At 42.9% G+C, this 20,755-nt stretch overlaps 1 protein-coding gene across 1 annotated transcript in view; it reads left to right on the top strand.

The window, feature by feature from the left end:
* Positions 1 to 20,755, top strand: part of LOC140188831 (uncharacterized) — a 184,644-nt gene that overhangs the window by 95,192 nt on the left and 68,697 nt on the right. The window lies entirely within an intron of this gene.

Genomic DNA, 20,755 nt, shown 5'->3' with positions numbered 1-20,755 from the left:
ATTCATTTCATCCAGACGAGATTCCAGTATTGACTCTGAGGAGGTAGTTGCCCAGTTTTAGTTTCCGGTGCCACTTCAGATTCGATCATCAGTAAGGAATCCCTATTCAGATGATATTGAATTTATTTTACTGTGTAAACTCATTCTCTGTCCCGCCGCTCTGCGCCCTCTCTCGACCCTCCCACCGCTAAATGTAACAATAAAGTGGAAATATTACAGGATCCCCTCAAGCTGCAGCATCGGCTTCTGCTCAGTGTTTTCTCAACTTGCTGTTCCTTGTCTCTCTACCAGCGAACTTGGTGGCGATTGTGATCCTGTCCCGGGGAAAGTGCGGTCTCTCCAAATGTGTCACTCGCTACCTGGTGGGAATGGCAGCGGCCGATCTCCTGGTCGTTATCTCCGATCCGCTGCTGGGGTGGACTGCTCTGATTTACTTTCCCCGATCATTCCTGCGAATCACTCCTGTGTGCAGATTCTATCTATGGTTGATTTTCGCGAGCACAGCGACCTCAGTCTGGCTGACTGTCGCTTTCACCGTCGATCGATTTGTGGCTATTTGCTGTGAGAAGCTGAAAACAAAATATTGCACCGAGAAAACGGCGGCTGTGGTTATCGGGACAGTGAGTGTGCTGGCCTGTTTGGAGACTGTTCCCTGCGGCTTTGTGTACGGGCCCAGAGAAATAATTGACGGTGTTCCCTGGGATTGTGTTCTGACACCGAGCTTCACAAACTCTCCCTCATGGTCGGCATTTGAGTTGTTTCACCGCATTTTAGTCCCTTGTGTCCCATTCTTTCTGATGTTGCTGTTCAATATTCTGACTGTCAGGCGGATTCTAGCGGCCAGTCGAGCCCGCAGGGGGCTCCGGGGACAAAAGAGTGGAGAGAATGACAAGGACCGGGAGATGGAGAACCGACGCAAATCCATCGTTTTGCTCCTCAGCATCACCGGTAGTTTCATATTGTTGTGGGGAACAATGGTGGTATTCTCTATCTATAAACGGATTTCAATGAGATTTGTTTATTCTGTCACGGATCCCCGTTACATCACAGAACACACAGCGGAAATGCTGCAGATTCTCAGTTCCTGCACCAACACGTGTATTTACGCCCTGACTCAGAGCAAATTCCGAGAGGAACTGAAGAATGCGGTGAAATACCCGCTGAATCTGATTTTGAAACTGATGAAACGTTAGAAATAAATGCTGTAAAGTTTTACAATTCAGCTGCCTTCATGCTCCCTATTCTATCCACCCACTTGTAGGTGAATGGAAACAATGTGATGAACAGAGTAACAAATCAAACACCAGAAAATCTGCAGATGCTCGAAATACAAAACAACTCACACAAAATCACATCCTGATGAAAGGTTTCGACTGGAAATGTCGACTGTTTACTATTTTCCTCACACAAGATGCTGAAGGAACTCAGCAGGCCAGGCAGCATTTATGGAAAAGAGTAAGTTGTCGATTTTTCCTGCCGAGACAGTTCACCAGAATCCTGTCAACTGTTTAATCTTTTCCATTTTGTGTGTGTTGCTTTAGAGTTACAAAACAACTGTTTACAGCTGAGCCCGACGGCATCACTGACCTCACCATCCCAGAGAAATCCCTTTTGCTCCTCACCTCTCGCCCTGTTAAATTGGAGCTTGAGGAGAACCTGTTTTTCCTGCTTCCCGGTTCTGACAAAACTGCCTGATCTTGGAGTTTATTTTCGTCTCTATCAACCACTCCTGCTCCCGTCAAAACCCGTCCTTTCCTTCACCTTCCTTTTCTCCTCCATCTCTACCTGTTGGTTCTCCCTCTCACTGCCAACTTGAACTATCTTCCTGTAGGAGAATGCTCCTGTTTTACAATTGAAGACAGAGAACCGATCCGTTCACTTGTCTCTCTGTGAGAGATGGAGAGACAGAGAAAGTGAGCGCGAGGCTGAGGGCGCGAAGGAGAGAGCGAGTGAGACATCGCGAGGAAAGGGCGCGCGGGAGAGCACGTGAGGGAGAGGGCGCGACGGAGAGGGTGCCATGGAGATGACGTTAGAGTGAGCGTGATGGAGAGAGCCTGGGGGAGAGCGTGCGGGCGATGGTGAGCGCGAGGGAGAGCGACAGAAGGGGACATCGCGAGAGGGAGAGCACACGAGGGAGTTGGCGGGAGGCAGAGGGCGCAAAGGAGAGCACGTGAGGGAGAGCGCGCGAGGGAGAGGACACGAGGAAGATGTCGCGGGAGTGAGCGCGAGGGAGTGGGCGTGTGGAGAGACAGAGAGAATAGAATGAGAGAGGGAGCGAGATAGTAAAGCGACAGAAACATCGTGAGGGAGAGGGAGAGGGAGGAAGGGAGGAAGGAAGGAAAGAAGCAAGGGAACCGGCTGTGTGACATTGCCGGATCTGCTGTGGTTCCACTCTTTCACAGAGATCGGCTTGTTTCGTGGATAAGTATTGTTTTGAATTATGTATAGCTATACTGTAGATATCAGTTTTCTTTTTGTTCTATATCAAAATCGTACGAGTTCTAACAAATTCTGTGGTTTCAACACATGTCCAGTCTCCTTTGTTTGCGAATGCATAAGTAAATTGCCTGAGCTGAACCAGAGAAGAATACAATGAATGAATTTTCAAACAATGTTCATTACAAACAGAAAGCACAAAAGTACACGGGGATGGAAAGATATGAATCACATGCAGCGAACACTATAACTGGGGCACAGACAGGAGTATGTGTGTAAATGAGTGAGATTGCAGGATGATGCGTTACCCCAATCATGCCATGGCCAAGGATGTCTCTGAGAAAGTAAGGGCCATTTTGAAAGGGCAGGATGAACAGCCAGAGGTCATGTTCCTTATTAGAACTAACAACAGACAGACAAGGTCCTGCAAAAAGAATTTAAGGAGTAGGGCATAAAGTTAGGAAATAGTAACTCTTGGGTGGTGATTTCAGGATTATTTCAGGTGCCACATGCTTCCGAGGTAAGATATGGTACGTTGGTACACTTAAATTTCTGGCTAACAATTTGGTGCAGGAGGGAGGGCATCAGGAACACAGATCATTGGGCTTTCTTCCTGGATAACTGGGGCTGGTGTAACAGGGATTGGTTACAGTGAAGGGGAAGTAATATTCTCACAGGGAAGCTTGCTGAAGCCACTCTGACGATTTTTATCATGAGGCATGTGGAGGGGGTTTTGGGATCCAGACCTACCGGTCCGTAAGTAGCATTGAGCGGATGGGGTATTATTTGTTTGATGTGTTCAGGAAGGTTTCCAGTAACAGTATGTAGACGGTCCACCAGGGAGGGAGACATACTTGGTATGGTATTGGGAAATTAACCTAGCAAGACGATTGGAGTTTAATTGGGAAAGATATATGGATCTTAATTCTGGAGGGTTTCAGATGATTATTAATAAGATTTTTTTTTCACCTGCAGGTCGATGATTATAAATTTGTGGAAGAATTGGGCAGGTGTCATAGAGAGTTTTCTGGGAGCTGATATTACTGGTTGTTACTGGATGGAGCTGATGTCAGCTGATGTCTGATACCGTGAGAGTCACATACAGCCCTGCCGGTCAGGATTTAGTAGTTCCCTGTTCCTATGAGGAGGGTAGAGAAGGACAGGGATGGTCAGGAACTTAGGGTGATGAGAAATATTGTATTTGTTTAAAAACGTAAGAGGAGTCATATGTAATGACGAGGAAGATGAAATTAGACAGGATCTTGGAGGAACATACAGGAAGCAAGAAACAAGTCGCACAGTGAATCAGGAGAGTGAAGATTTACCAGGAAATGTCCTCATTCAGGAGGATCAATGAGAATCCCAAGGCATCGTATGCATACACAGAAAACAACAGTGTAGTGGGGAGAGGACAGGACTACCCGAGGACAAAGGTGGGAGTTTATGCCCCGAGACAGAGTTAGCATGCGAGGTAGAAAATGAATATTGGCGATCACTAAGGAAAAGGACAAGGAGGAAACTGTGATGAGAAAGGCTATATGGTGATATTCTCCAGCGTGTTGATACTAAACAGGAAGTGCTGTTGGATCTCAAATCATTTTGATGGGTAAGTCCTTTGGGGGAATTTAGTACATTGGGAGACCCAGACCACATGCAGTTAAATATGATGTTTAAATTGCCGGCACCGTACTTTAAGAACAAAGATCGCAACAACATCTGTTTAACAACCGTTAAACACTCGGACAACCACAGCATTTAAAGGACAGAGAGCTGTACAACCGTGATAATGGACTTCAATTCATGGACAGTATCTATCCCCCCAATCCCACTGGACATCTTTCAGGATATAACAGAGAGTTGGTGAAGGAGAACCGTAACTGATGTGTGCTTCAATTTCCAAAGATTTTTGAAATGCCAGCAACAGGAAGAGGAACAGAAATGTAGGCAGGTTCTGGAAAGTAGTGAAAACAACAGAGTAGTGTCTGACTGTAATTTCCCCAACATTGGATCGGATTGTCTTATCGTAGAGGCCCCGAGCAGTGGAATTTGTTGACATCATGGAAATATTTCCCAGCATTTACAGCCTATACTATGTCAGTTTGTGCAGATTTAGCATGTGATCTAAAACTTTGACAATGTTCTCTGGAAAACACAGGGGCTTATATTGATGATCTGGTTGTAGGGAATGACATGGGTTAAGAGCATATTGCAACGGTAGAAAAACTGTTTTGAAAGGTTGTCCAAGGCTAATCTTACTGTGAACCTCGCTGAAAGTGAGTTTGGTCATGCTACAGTTACATATCTGGGCTATGCAGTAGGCCAAGGTCAACTGGCTCCTGTACAGGCCAAGGTTCAAGCTATTGCTGAGGTTCCCGTTCCAACTGGCAAGAAAGCTTTGAGAATGTTTTTTAGGAATGGTTGGGTATTATCGTAAGTTTTGTAAGAACGTTGCTGACATCATTCTGCCCCTAACGAAATTACTTGGGAAGAGTGAAAGATTTGTATGGAGTGATCTTTGCCAAGAGGCATTTGAACATCTGAAAGCCATCCTGTGTTATCATCCTCTGCTCAAAGCACCTGATTTTTCAAAACCATTCTCTATAGCAACAGACACTAGTGACGAAGCTGCTGGGGCAGTATTGTTACAGAAAGGTGTGGATGACGTTGAACACCCAGTAGCTTATTTCTCAAAGAAATTTAATGTGCATTAGGAAAATTATTCAACTGTTGAAAAGGAATTGCTAGCACTTATTCTGGCATTTTGAAGACTATGTTTGTCCTGAAAGAGAGAGAGAGAGAGTGTGTGTGTGTGTGTGTGTGTGTGTGTGTGAGTTGTGGAACAAAGACACCTTGTTAGAAAGAGAGAGAAAGAAAGAGAGAGAGAGACAAGGACTGCTCACAGTTTGTTTATAGTTTCTGCAAGGACACTAGCAGCATCCATGTTCTTACAGAGAGAGAGGGGAGGAGCTGCTTTATGGACAGTTGGTATTCAGCATGGTGAGATAAATAGAAGGTCAGCTGTTAGACCTACAGACACATGCTTTTGGACACTGAATGAGCTTTGTTGTGCCCACAGAAAAGTTGGGTTTTGGAGGATTGATCAGGCGGATCGATCAGTGGCTCTAGCAGTGCACAAAGGGTGTGACCGGTGGGGAGTTATTCGTGTGCCACCCTTGCTGGGTTGACAATTCCACCACAGAAGAATGGTCTGAGTCTGTTGTGGTCATAGTCGGTGACTTCTAAAGGATTTCCAAGGACAACAGGAAGACTTACGGCGTCAGCTCACCTGAAGACTCAGACTTCTCCCTCTCTCTCGCTCCATCACTACTCAACTCAATACCACGAACTGAACTGAACTTTACTCTCATTGTAAGACTATCTATTTACCCCTAGACTTGATGACGCTTGCTTTTCATATATTTCCACATTTACTTATATATATATAATCACTGCTAACCTGTTTGATTTATCTACACTTATATTACTGAATTACTTAGTAACTAATATATACCATTAGTTATTTGCAATACTGGATTCCAAATTGTTTTCCATTTTTGCTGGTTCTTTAACCCTTCACAGGGTACATGACAATAGAAATATTGTATGTGCAGAGTAAGTAATTTCATATATTCCTTTCCATTCTAAAATTAAAGGACATAATTTAGTGGTGAAATTTGCTGACATGGATTAACAATCTTTTGACTGACTGGAAACAGACCAAGGGAGTTTCTTCTCTTCTATGTGGCAGACATTTACTCTTGGGTCAGTGAAGGGATCAAGCTTTGAAACAGCTGCTCACAATCCACATGTTATCTAGCCAAATTAACTACATTTAGACACTCCAAGTTCACAGATGGCAGGGAGCTGGGAATAGAATTTAAGAACAGATCGATGGGGAGATACTGAGCAATTATGCAATAGGTTAGTTTAGGCATACCTGGAGTATTGTGTTTGTGAAACAAATTTGCATCCCCTGTTCACTCAACTATCGATCTGTTAACTTCCTGAATCCAGCCCGGCAGAGGTATCGTAGTCATCGCCTAACAATTCACCTTCATTCCATGTCTTTTCATTATCATTTCACAGTCAGTGATGACATCTCTCCCTGACCAGCCTCCCACAGGCAAAAGTACATTCACCGGGAAGCACAGGAAAGACACTCCAGAGGTGGCACTCATCTCACGCACAATGGACAACAATGCTGTTTCTTACCATCAATCACTCCAGGGACAGGACTTCTCTGAAGGAATTCCTCACATCTGTCCCTTGCGTTCAAACATCTTCAACTGTATCCTCAATGGTTTTTCAGTGAGTGTCCTGTATACTGCTGATGTCTTCCTCAGTGAAGACTGATGCAAAATACTCGTTCAGTTCCTCTGCCATCTCCTTATCTCCCATTACAATTTCTCCAGCATCATTTTCTAACAGTCCTATATCTACTCTCACCTGTCTTTTACTCTCTATATCCTTGAAAAAGCTTTTAGTATCCTTTTTGATATTATTTGCTAGCTTCTTTTCATAGTTAATCTTTTCTCTCTTAATGACCTTCTTGGTTTCCTTTTGTAAGGTTTAAAAACTTCCTGATCCTCTGTCTTCCCACTAATTTTTGCTTCCTTGTATGCACTCTCCTTTGCTTTAACTTTAGCTTTGACTTCTCTTGTCAACCACGGTTGCGTCCTTTTTCCACTCGAAAATTTCTTCTTTTTTGGAATATACCTGTCTTGCACATTCCTCATTTCTCGCATAAACTCCAGCCACTGCTGCTCTGCTGTCTTTCCCGCCAGTGTCCCTTTCCAGTCAACTTTGGCCAGTTCCTCTCTCATGCCACTGTAATTTCCTTTACTCCACTGAAATACCGACACATCAGATTTCGGCTTCTCTTTTTCTAATTTCACAGTCAACTCAATCATGTTATGATCAGTGTCTCCTAAGGATTCCTTGACCTCAATCTCTCTAATCACCTGCGGTTCATTACACAATACCCAATCCAGTACAGCCAATCCCCTCGTGGGCTCAACAACAAGCTGTTCTAAAAAGCCATCTCGCAGACATTCTACAAATTCTCTCTCTTGAGATCCAGTGCTGACCTAATTTTCCCAATCTACTCGCATGTTAAAATCCCCCACAATTATCATAACACTGCCCTTCTGGCAAGCCTTTTCTATTTCCAGTTGTAATTTGTAGTCCACGTCCCTGCAGTTGTTTGGAGGCCTATAGATAACTGCCATCAGGGTCCCTTTACCCCTGCTATTTCTTAGCTCAACCCATAAAGATTCTGCACCTTCCGATCCTATATCACCTCTTTCTAATGATTTAATATCATTTCTTACCAATAAAGCCATGCCTCCCCCTCTGCCTACCTTCCTATCCTTCCGATACACCGTGTATCCTTGGACGTTCAGCTCCCAGAAACATGCATCCTTTAACCAGGTCTCAGTGATTGCCACAATATCATACCTACCAATCTGTAACTGTACAACAAGATCATCCACCTTATTCCTTATGCTGTGTGCATTTAAGTACAACACCTTAAGACCAGTATTTGATACTTTTTGCTTTGATTTCACTGCAACTTTATTGCACTGCAACTCATCCCAATTGCTACAAATTTGCCCCATCACGTGCCCGTCTTTCCTGACATCTTTACTGCTCACTATCTTAGATTTATTTCTGTTTTCCCCTTCCTCCGCTCTATCATTCCGGTTCCCATCCCCTGCCAAATTAGTTTAAACCCTCCCTAACAGCTCTATTAAACTTTCCCGCCAGGATATTGGTCCCCTTCGGGTTCAGGTGTAACCTGTCCTTTTTGAACAGGTCATACTTCCCCCAGAAGAGATCCCAATTAACCAAGAATCTGAAGCCCTGCCCCCTACACCAGTCTCTCAACCACGCATTCAACTGCCTGATCCGACTATTCTTGCCCTCGCTAGCACGTGGCAGGGACATATGAACAGCGTTTGTTCGCTCTTGGACTGTATTCCTTGGAGTTTAGAAGAATGAGGGGAGACCTCATAGTAACATTTCGAATGTTGAAAGGCATGGACAGAGTGGATGTGGCAAAGTTGTTTCCCATGATGGGGGAGTCTGGTACGAGAGGGCATAACTTAAGGATTGAAGGGCGCCCATTCAGAACAGAAATGCGAAGAATTTTTTTTTCAGTCAGAGGGTGGTGAATCTATGGAATTTGTTGCCACGGGCCAAGTCATTGGGTGTATTTAAGACAGAGATTGATAGGTATCTGAGTAGCCATGGCATCAAAGGTTATGGTGAGAAGGCGCGGGAGTGGGACTAAATGGGAGAATGGATCAGCTCATGATAAAATGGTGAAGCAGACTCGATGGGCCGAATGGCCGACTTCTGCTCCTTTGTCTTATGGTCTAATATATTCATGATATTTCTTTATCAGACCGGCATTTGTCAGATTATTGGCCGGAAGGGCTATTTTATTGAAATGGAAAGATGCCTCTGCTCCCACTTTGATACAATGGTTCTCTCAGGTGATGTTATGCTTAGTTTGGAGAAAATCAGAAGTCGAACTTTTGATCCTCGATTTATCTTTGAGAAAAGATGGGGTTCATTTGCACGCTGCTATGATTTGATTTGAGTTAATTAAGATGGTCCCCTTCAGATTCTTGTTTAAATGGATTTGGTTGGCGGATTGATGTTTTTCTTTTATGGAAGCTTGTATGGTGTATAGCTCCAGGGTTGTGCTCCCAATGTTTGTTTGTTTTTTCAGTAGGGTTTTTTTTTGTTTTAGTTAGTAGGGGTTCTTTTTCGCTTTCTTGTTCTCAAAAAAAGTTTTAACGTTTTGTTTTTTCTTATTATTTTTGATATATTGTTTAGCTTTGTTAATCAGCTATTTGATAATTTAATTTTTATTGTACATATTGACATGTTCACTTGATTACTTTAATGTATTTGTCATTGATTTTCAATAATAATTAATTAAAAAGATTTTTACCATGAAATGAAAATGACGGAAATGAAAATGTAGATGGGTGCTTTAGTTAGTTTGTGAATTATACCAATAGTGGTGCAGTTGTGTATAATGAAGAAGACTGGCAAAGAATACAGCGTAATATAGATTATTCGCAGATAAGAACAGAGAAATAGCAGATCAAGTTGAACACGGGTAAATGTGAGGGGTTGCAACTTGGTAGACTAAAAGCAAGTAGTTAAATGTTAAGGAGAAGAACCTTAGCAGTGTTGCTGAACAGAGAGGTTTGACGTCCAAGTTCACAGCTCCTGGAAAGTGACTACACAGGTCAATCTGTGGTTAAGAATGCTTATCAAATGCTTGCTTTTATTAGCTGAGTTACTGAGTTCAAATCAAGAAGTGATGTTTCAGCTGTAAAAGGACTCCACTGAGGCCACATCTGAACTATTGAATATAGTTCTAGTTCACCCATTCTGAGAATTGAGCATTGGAGAAGGAGCAGAAGAAGTTTACTAGGATGCTGTCTGGTCTGCAGGGCATGTGCTAACATAAGTGGTCTGACGAACTTGGTAGTTTTCTTTGGAGTAGCAGAGGCTGAGGGGAGATCAGAGATTTATAGCATTATGGGAGAGAAGGATCGAGTAGACACGGAGTGTCTTTATTGTAGGGTAGCAGTGACTAATAGATTGAAGATGAGAGATAATGAGATGTGAGGGATATGCTTTTTTTTTAACTCAGAGAGTGCCGGAAGCCAATTATGGTGGCAGAGTTAAATATATTAGGTGTTTTTATGGGACATTGAGATAGGTACATGAATATGAGGAGGATGGGGTGCGATGGACTTTGTGTCGGCGGGAAGGATTAGTTTTGGGGGGTTTACTGAGTTACTTTTCAGATGGTTTGGCATGATATTATGTGGCAAACATTCTGTTCCTGTGCTGTACTGTTCCATGATTTGTTCCATATACTGGAAACCAGTATGACAGAGCTGAGTGCAACCCAACAGGTTTACAAGTAGATGATGGGTATAACATGAATGTATGGAAGAACAAGCCAATGATTGGGTTCAAATCCAAACAGAGCGAAGAGTTAAATTGTACCGCAGGTACAACATTTAAAAGGACAAATAATTCAGGACTGAAGGTGATGTATTTAAATGTGTGTAGCACTTGGTATATTGTGAATGAACTCATGGCACAATTAGAGATTGGTCAGTTTGGTGTTGTGGGCATCACTGAGTCATGGCTGAAAGAAGGCCATAGTTGAGAGTGTAACATCAAATGATATACTTTTTATCAAAATATAGGAAGGGTGGCTCAGGCGGTGATGTGGCTCCTCTAGTAAAAGATGGAATTACATCTTTAGATAGAGGCGACATAGGGTCAGAGAATGTTGAATCTTTGTGGGTGGATTTAAGAAATTGCAAGGGTAAAAACTGGTCATCCAAAATAGGTCTCCTTATAGTAGCAAAGATGTGGGGTTGATACTGTAAAGTCGTGTACTTACATTCCCAAACCAAAAGCCGTGGATGAACCAGGAGGTACGTTGTCTGCTGAAGGCTAGATCTATGGCATACAACTCTGGAGTAGTTATATTCCCCTTTTCAAAGCGGGCGAGTTCATCTGGTGGTGAAGCTATTAGGTTTCACTTTGTATGAAGTAGTGTCTGGCAAACACTGCCAGAGTTGCCATACATCCAATGTCACCTCCAAACTCATTCAAAACTGTTTCTTCGCCCTTGAAATACCCCGCCGCAAACCATACCCGGTTTTCTGGTAGAGGCCGCTATCTCTATAGTCATAGTCATACTTTATTGATCCCGGGTGAAACTGGTTTTCAAAAGAAGTATGAATATGACTATGACCATGGAGATCGAGGCCTGTATCAGAAAACCAGGTGTGGTTTGCGGCGAGGTATTTCAAGAACGAAGAAACAATTTTGAATGAGTTTGGAGGTGACATTGGATGTATGGCAACTCTGGCAGTGTTTGCCAGACATGACTTCATACAAAGTGAAACCTAATAGCTTCACCACCAGATGAATATAACGACAGCTGTGAAGTTGCCTGCTGCACCTGATGACCCAGTGATCTCTGTCTCTGAGTCCGATGTTAAGCTGTTTTTAAAGAGGGTAAACCTGCTCAAGGTGGAGGGTCCCGATGGAGAGCCTGGAAGGCTTCTGAAAACCTGTGCCAAATACTTGGTGGGAGGATTTAAGGACATTTTCAACCTCTCATTGCTATGAGCAGAAGTTCCCAGTTGTGTCTAAAAGGTAACAATTATGCCAGAGCCTAAGAAGAATAATGTGATCTACCTTAATGACTATCGCCTGGTAGCACGAACATATGCAGTGATGAAATACTTCGAGAAATTGGTCATGACTAGACTGAAGTTCTGCCTCAGCAATGACCTGGACCCATTGCAATTTGACTATCACCACAATAGTTCAACAGCAGATACAATCTCAATGGTTCCTCACACGGCTTTAGCCCACCTGGAGAACACAAACACCGATGTCAGGATGCTGTTCATCGACTATTGCTCAGCAGTTAATACCATCATTCTCAGAATCCTGATTGAGAAGTTGCAGAACATTGGCCCCTGTACCTCCCTCTGCAATTGGATCCTCGTTTCCCTAACCGGAAGACCACAATCTGTGCAGATTGGTGATAACATCTCCTCATATCCAACAATCAATACTGGTGCACCTCATGGGTGTGTGCTTAACCCACTGCTCTACTCTCTCTATACCCACGACTGTGTGGCTAGGCATAGCTCAAATACCATCTATAAATTTGTTGATGATACAACCATGTTTGGTAGAATCTCAGGTAGTAACGAGAGGGCATACAGGTATAAGGAATGCCAACTAGTGAAGTAGCTTCACTGCACAACGCGGCACTCAATGTTAGTAGGATAAAAGAGCTGATTGTGGACGCTACTTCAGAAAGAGATGAAGGACCACATACCAATCCTCACAGAGGTATCAGAAGTTAAGAGCGTGAGCAGTTTCAAGTTCATGGATGTCAAGATCTCTGAGGATCTAACCTCATCCTAACATGTCGATGCAGTTATAAAGCAGTCAAGACAGCAGCTATACTTTACTAGAAATTTGAGGAGATTTGGTATGTCAACAAATACACTCAAACACTTCTATAGATGTACCGTGGAGAGCATTCTGACAGGCTACATCACCGTCTTGCAAGTGGTGGGGGCGGGGGGAATGGGTGCACTACTGCACCTGATAGAAAGAAGTTAAAAAGCCTACAGCACAATACAGACCCTTCGGCCTACAAAGCTGTGCCTCTCATGTCCTTACTATAGAAATTATCTAAGCTCCACGTACCTATCCAGGAGTCTCTTAAAATACCCCATTGTAACTGCCTCCACCACCATTGCAGGCAGCCCTTTCAATGCTCTCACCACTCTCTGTGCAAAAACATTTACCCCGACGTCTCTTCTGTACCTACTTCCAAGCACATTAAAACTGTTCCCTCTCAGGTCAGCCACTTTGGCCCTGGGAAAAAGCCTCTGACTATCCGCACAATCAATGCCTCTCAACATCTTATTCACCTCTAGCAGGTCACCTCTCATCCTCCATCGCTCCAAGGAGAAAAGGCCAAGTTGATTCACCTGCTTTCATAAGGAGTAATCCCAAATCCAGGAAACATCCTTGTAAATATCCTCTGCAACTTGTCTATGCTTTCCACAAGCAATGTCCCCTTGGATCCTACTTACCTTCTCAATAAGCCTTACATGGGGTAACTTGTCCAATACCTTGCTGAAATCCATATACACTACAGCAACTGCTCTCCCCTCATCGATGTGTTTCATCACATCCTCAACAAATTCAATCAGTCTCGTAAGGCACAACCTGCTTTTGACAAAGCCATGCTGACTATTCCTAATCATATTATGCCTCTCCAAATGTTCATAAATCTTGCCTCTCAAGATCTTTTCCATCAACTTCCCAACCAGTCACAGAGGGTTGTAAATTTAGATGGATCCATCTCGGGTACTAGCCATAAACTACCCAGGATTTTCCAAGGATCGGCGTCTCAGAAAGGCAGCGTCCATTATTAAGGAACTCAGCATGCAGTGCGTGCCATTTTCTCACTGTTACCATCAGGTTGGAGGTACAGAAGCCTAAAGGCACACATTCAGCGATTCAGGAATAGCTTCCTCCCGTCTGCAATCTGATTCCTAAATGGAGATTGAACACTTGGACACCACCTCACTTTTTTAATATATATTATTTCTGTTTTTTGCATGATTTTAATCTATTCAATATTGGTATACTGTAATTGATTTACTGAATTATTCAGTATTTTTATTCTTCCTCTATGTTATGTATTGCATTGAACTGCTGCTGCTAAGTTAACAAATTTCATGTCACATGCGGGTGATAATAAACCTGATTCTGATTCTAATAATAAGGGTAATGACACAATTGTCATGGGGAACCTTAATATGGAAGAGGACTGGGAAAATCAGGTTGGTGCTGAATCACAAGAAAGGGAATTTGTGGAATGCCTACAAGATGGCTTTTTTAGAGTAGTTTGTGGTTGAAAATCTCGTTGAAAATCTATCATTAGATTGGATGTTACCTAACAGCACCGATTTCGTAAGGGAGCTTAATGTAACCGAACCGTTAGGAGGCTGTGATCATAATATGATCGAATTTGTGTGGCAATTTGAGAGGGTGAAGCATAATTCACAAATATGGAATAAAGGGATTTACAGAGGCAGAGAGAGGACCTTGCCCAGAGGACGCTGGAGAAAGATATTGGCAGCGATTAGAGCAGTGAAGAGATGGCTGAAGTTTCTGGGATTATTTCACAAGGTACAGGATAGATATGCTGCACAGAGAAAGATGTTCTCAAAATGACAGGAATACCTGTATAAAGCAGGATACCAAAAGATGTTCTCAAAATGCACAGAGAAAGATGTTCTCAAAATGACAGGCATACCTGTATAAAGCAGTATACCAAAAGTATTTTTTTGGTTATATGAAGAATAAAAGGGACGTGAGGGTTGATATTGAACCACTGGCAAATGATGCTGCTGACATAGTAACGGGGGACAAAAATAGCAGATGAACGTAATGAATACTTTGCATCTGCCTTCACTGTAGAGATATTAGCTATGTTCCAGAAGTCTGTGAGTGTCAGGGAGCAGGAGTAAGTGCCATTGCAAATAAAAAGGAAAAAGTGCAAGACACACTCAGAGATCTGATCTAGATAAGTCACCAGGACCAGAAGGACAACATCTCAAATTCCTGGGATAGGTTGTTGAAGAGATAACGGATGCATTGGTCATGATTGTTCAAGAATCTCTTAACTCTGACATGGTCCCAGAGGATTGGAAGATTGCAAATGTCACTCAATTCTTTAAGAAGGGAGAAAGGCTAAAGAAAGGATATAAGAGGCCAATTAGCCTAACCTCATTGGCTGGGAAAGTGTTGGAGTCTTATTAAGGATGATGTTTCGAGCTACTTGAAGACTAATAATAAAATAAGTCAAAGTCAGCATGGATTCTGTGAAGGGAAGTTTTCCTTGACAAATCTGTTAGAACTCATTGAGGAAGTAATAAGCAGCGTGCACAAATGAGAGACAGTGGATGTCACTTACTTGGATTTTCAGAAGTTCTTTGATAAGGTGCCACACATCAGGCTGCTTAACAAGATAAAATCCTAGAGTGTTACAGGAAAGATGCTGGCATGGATAGCGGAATGGCTGACAGGCAGGAGACAGTGTGTGACAATTAAAGGGACCTTTTCTGGTTGGCTGCCATTGACTGGTGGTGTTCCTCAGGGGTCTGTATTGGGACTGCTAATTTTGACATTGTTTATCAAAGATTTAGATAATTAAATTGAGTGGTTTGTAGCAAATTTTCAGGATGATATGAAGATAGGTTGAGGGGTAAATATTGCTGAGGAAGCAATGTGTTTGCAGAAGGACTCAGAGAAGTTTGAAGAACAGGCAAGAAAGTGGCAGATGGAATATGGTGTTGGGAAAAGTATGATAATGCAGTCTGGTAAAAGAAACATTAGTGCAGCCTAGTATCTAAATGGGGAGAAGTTCAAACATCAGAGATGCAAAGGGACATAGAAGTCCTCATGAAAGACATCAAGGAGGTTATTTTATGAGCTGAGTCTGTGGAAAAGAAGGTAAATGCAATGTTGGCATTTATTTCAAGAAATAGAATATAAAAGCAAAGAGATAATTACGTACCTTTTTATGACAGTAGTTCGGACGCACTGGAGCATTTTCAACAGTTTTGGGCCCGATATCTCAGAAAGGATAGTTATACTTATACTTCATACTTTATACTTTATTGTTGCCAAACAATTGGTACTAAAATGTACAATCATCACAACGATATTTGATTCTGTGCTTCACACTCCCTGGATTAGAAATATTAAATATTACAAATATTAAAATAGTTAAAATTAGTAATTATTAAAAATTTAAATTATAAATCAAAAAATAGAAAATAGAAAAATGAGAAGTAAGGTAGTGCAAAAAAACCGAGAGGCAGGATGTGCTGTCATTGGAGACAGTCCAGAGGAGGTTATACCATAGAACCATAGAAACTACAGCACAGAAACAGGCCTTTTGGTCCTTCTTGGCTGTGCCAAACCATTTTCTGCCTAGTCCCACTGACCTGCACACGGACCATATCCCTCCATACACCTCCCATCCATGTATCTGTCCAATTTATTCTTAAATGTTAAAAAAAGAACCCGCATTTACCACCTCATCTGGCAGCTCATTCCATACTCCTGCCACTCTCTGTGTGAAGAAGCCCCCCCTAATGTTCCCTTTAAACTTTTCCCCCCTCACCCTTAACCCATGTCCTCTTTTTTTTTTTCTCCCCTTGCCTCAGTGGAAAAAGCCTGCTTGCATTCACTCTATACCCATCATAATTTTATATACCTCTATCAAATTTCCCCTCATTCTTTTACACTACAGGGAATAAAGTCCGAACATATTCAACCTTTCTCTGTAACTGAGTTTCTCAAGTCACGGCAACATCCTTGTAACCTTCTCTGCACTTTTTCAACTTTATTTATATCCTTCCTGTAATTTGGTGACCAAAACTGAACACAATACTCCAGATTCGGCCTCACCAATGCCTTATACAACCTCATCATAACATTCCAGCTCTTATACTCAATACTTTGATTAATAAAGGCCAATGTACCAAAAGCTCTCTTTACGACCCTATCTACCTGTGACGACACTTTTAGGGAATTTTGTATCTGTATTCCCAGATCCCTCTGTTCCACTGCACTCCATCATTAACCCTGAATGTTCTACGTTGGTTTGTCCTTCCAACGTGCAATACCTCACACTTGTCAGTATTAAACTCCATCTGCCATTTTTCAGCCCATTTTTCCAGATGGTCCAAGTCCCTCTGCAGGCTCTGAAAACCTTCCTCACTGTCTACTACACCTCCAATCTTTGTATCATCAGCAAACTTGCTGATCCAATTTACCACATTATCATCCAGATCATTGATATAGATGACAAATAGCAATGGACCCAGCACTGATCCCTGTGGCACACCACTAGTCACAGGCCTCCACTCAGAAGCAATTCTCTACCACCACTCTCTGGCTTCTTCTATCGAGCCAATGTCTAATCCAATTTACCACCTCTCCATGTATACCCAGCGACTGAATTTTCCTAACTAACCTCCCATGCAGGACCTTGTCAAAGGCCTTACTGAAGTCCATGTAGACAATATCCACTGCCTTCCCTTCATCCACTTTCCTGGTAACCTCCTCGAAAAACTCCAACAGATTGGTCAAACATGATCTACCATGCACAAAGCCATGTTGACTCTCCCTAATAAGCCCCTGTCTATTCAAATGCTTGTAGATTCTGTCTGTTAGTACTCCCTCCAATAACTTACCTACTACTGACGTTAAACTCACCGGCCTATAATTTCCTGGATTACTTTTCGATCCTTTTTTAAACAACGGAACAACATGAGCCACTCTCCAATCCTCCGGCACTTCACCCGTAGACAGGTTCCCGACCCGTAGATAGGTTCTCGAGGATGATTCTGGGAATGAAGGTTTTCACATATGAGGAACGTTTGGCAGCTTTGGGTCTGTTCTCACCAGAATTGAGAAGAATACGGTTGATCTAATTGAAACTTACCGAATGTTGAAAGGAATAGATAGGATGGATATGGGGAGGATGTTTCCTATGGAGGGGCTATCCAGAACTAGAGGACACAGCTTCTCAAATGGGGGAGGGAAGGTGGCCTTTTAGAACAGTTGTCAGGAGGAATTTTTTAACCAGGGAGTACAGAGTCTGTGGAATTCTCTGTGACAGACTGCAGTGGAGGCCAAGTCCTTGGTATATTTAAGGTGGAAGTTAATAGTTTAATGATCGGTCAGGACATCAAAGGATATGGCAAGAAGGCAGGTGCATGACATTGAGTGGGTTGCGTGTTCAGCCATGATGGAATGGCAAAGCAGACACGATGGGCAAAATGGCCTGATTCTGCACCTATGTATTATGGTGTTAAGGTTACAATGGGGCATCAACACGTTGCTAAACAGGGCTGAGAAGTGGCAGATGGGGTTCCATCTGGAAAAGTATTAGGTGATAGACAATGAAGATTCAAACTGGATTACAGAGTACAAATGCCAGGATTATGGGAAGAAGGCTTCTGATGTGTTGGTTTTCATTGTCATGGGGTCTGAGTTCAGGAGCTGCGGGGTAATGTCACAACTCTGTAAAACTGATTTGACCATACTTGGAGTGTTGTTTTCAGGTCTGGTCACCTCATTATACAGAGCACATGTGGAAAATTTGAGTAAGTTTGGGCTTTTCTCTTTATAGCATAGGGGGATAAGAGGAGATTTGACAGAGGTATACACGAGAGAGAAAAAAAGATCGATAGCATGGACACCCTGCGTCTTTTCACAAGGCTGGCAATGGCGAACACGAGAGGACGTACCTTTCAGGTAGCTGGAGGAAATTATAGGGGGATGGGTGCCAGAGTCAGTTTTATTTTACACACAGAGAATGTTGAGTGTTTGGATCTCTCTGCCACAATGGTGCTGTAAGGAAAGAGTTAACGGTGATTCCTCCTTGGCTTATGCTGAAATAAAATGGAGGTCTGTAAGACTAAATAGTGTTATCTTGGAGTGTGATTGTTTTGAGGAAATACAAGACAACTAGTCTACAACAATATTTTCAGCGAGTCAAGTACAACATAATAGTTGAGGTGGTGAAATACATGTTTGTCTGGGCTGAAGGTCATCAAAGTTCGGGTGAGTACAGCTGGTCCCACCAAGATGTAAATATACCAGTGTCAGCGGTTTTGAAGGGCATAAAAACGAGCATGTTCTTTGCTGCAAGGTGGAAAGAGAGTTGTCTCAGGGTAGACCACAGCTGGAGCTGAAACAGGGAACAGAATGTTGAGAGGGAAAGAGAAAGACAGCAAGAAAGAGAGAGATTGACAGTGACTGAATGAGAGAGAGTGCGAGGGACAGAGGGAGAGCCAGAGAGAGAAAGCAAGACAGGAAGAGCAAGAAAGCGAGAAAAAGTGAGGGCGAGAGAGACAGCGAGAGACAGACTGAAAAGCAAAGAGAGAGATGGAGATAGACAGAGAGATACGAGAAAGAGAGAGAGAGAGAGACAGAGAGAGAGAGAGAACAGGTTGCGTGACATTTCAGACCTGTGACCCCCTCCAACATTGCAAAAATTGGCTTGTTTAGTGGATGGTCAGTTTTATTTTGATTACTGTGCTGCTGCTACTGTAGACATTTGTTTGCCTTTTGGTATTGAAATCGTATGAGTTCTCATGAAGTGTTTTGCTTTAACATATGTGCAGCAATTCCTTTGTTTTCAAATGCATATGTAAATACCCTGAGCTGAAATAAAACAGAACACTGAATGACTGTTAAAACAATTTTCATTACAAAGAGGCAATCAGATAAAGACATGAATATACAGGATTGGAATCACATGCAGCAAATACTTTAGCGGGGTGTGGGTGGGAGTGGGGGACACAGTCAAGAGTATCTGTTGAAATGAGTGTTACCTACATCATGCCAGGGCAGGGGGAGCAGCCAGAGGTGGTGTTCCTTATTAGAACTTACAACAGAGAGAAGGTCCTGCAAATACAATCTGGGTAGTTGGGTAGAAAGTTAAGAAGTAGGACTCTGGGGTGGTGTTCTCAGGATTAATTCAGGGGCCACATGCTTGTGAGCTAAGAGATTGTAAAGTGTAAGGTGAAATGTATGGCTAACAATCTGGTGCGAGAGGGATGGCATCAGGTACACAGATCACTGCGTTATTTTCCAGGATAGGTGGGACTGGTGTAAGGAGGATGGGTTACACCTGTACTGAGGGGAGCTAATATTCTGCCAGGGAGTTTTGTTGCAGCATTGCAGAGTTTTCTCATTTGGCATGTGTGTGGAGGAAGGGGATGGGTGGGAACCAGAGCTACAGGTCAGTAAGTAGCATTGAGCAGAAGGTAGAGACGAGATCGAGAAAGCCCATCAGGAAGTCAAGATGGGGCATTGTTGATGAGCACAGTGGCTCCAAGGGGCTGAAGTGTGTTTATTTCAGTGCAAGGTATAGTACAGTTAAGGCAGACATACTTGTACCCAAGATTACCTTGTGACACTGTAAATTAGCCACAACAAAGATCTGGCTGAGAGAAAGGCAGGAGTGTTAGCTAAATATTCCAGGATTCAGATGATTCAAACAGACCAGAGGGAGGTGAATGAGGTTGGGGAGCTGCATTGCTCATTAGGCAGAATGTCACAAGGTTGAGGTTATCCAGTAAAATAATGTAGGTAGAAACATAGAAAACATACAGCACAATACAGGCCCTTCAGCCCACGAAGCTGTGCCGAACATGTCCCTACCTTTCAACTACCTAGGCTTTAACCATAGCCCTGTATTCTCCTGACCTCCATGTAACCATCCAGAGTCTATTAAAAGACCCTATCGTTTCTGTCTCCACCACCGCTGCCAGTAGCCCATTCCACTCATTCACCACTCTCAGCGTAAAAAAACATACCCCTGACATCTCCTTTGTACCTACTCCAAACACTTTAAAACTCTCTCGTGTTAACCATTTCAGCCCGGGGGAAAAGCCTCTGACTACGCATACAATCAATGCCTCTCATTATCTTGTACACCTCTATCAAGTAATCTCTCACCCTCTGTCGCTCCAAGGAGAAAGGGCTGAATTCACTCAACTTATTCTCATATGGCATGCGCCCCAATTCAGACAACATCCTTGTAAGGAAGTTTCCACACCCTTCCTATAGTGAGGTGACCAGAACTGAGCACAGTACTCCACGAGGGGTCTGACCAGGGTCTTATATAGTTGCAACATTACCTGTC

This window comes from Mobula birostris, chromosome 28 (genome assembly GCF_030028105.1).
Source record: "Mobula birostris isolate sMobBir1 chromosome 28, sMobBir1.hap1, whole genome shotgun sequence".
Taxonomy (NCBI): Eukaryota; Metazoa; Chordata; class Chondrichthyes; order Myliobatiformes; family Myliobatidae; genus Mobula; species Mobula birostris.
The sequence above is the reverse complement of the archived record's forward strand: the minus strand, read 5'-3'. Positions and strand labels throughout refer to the sequence as shown.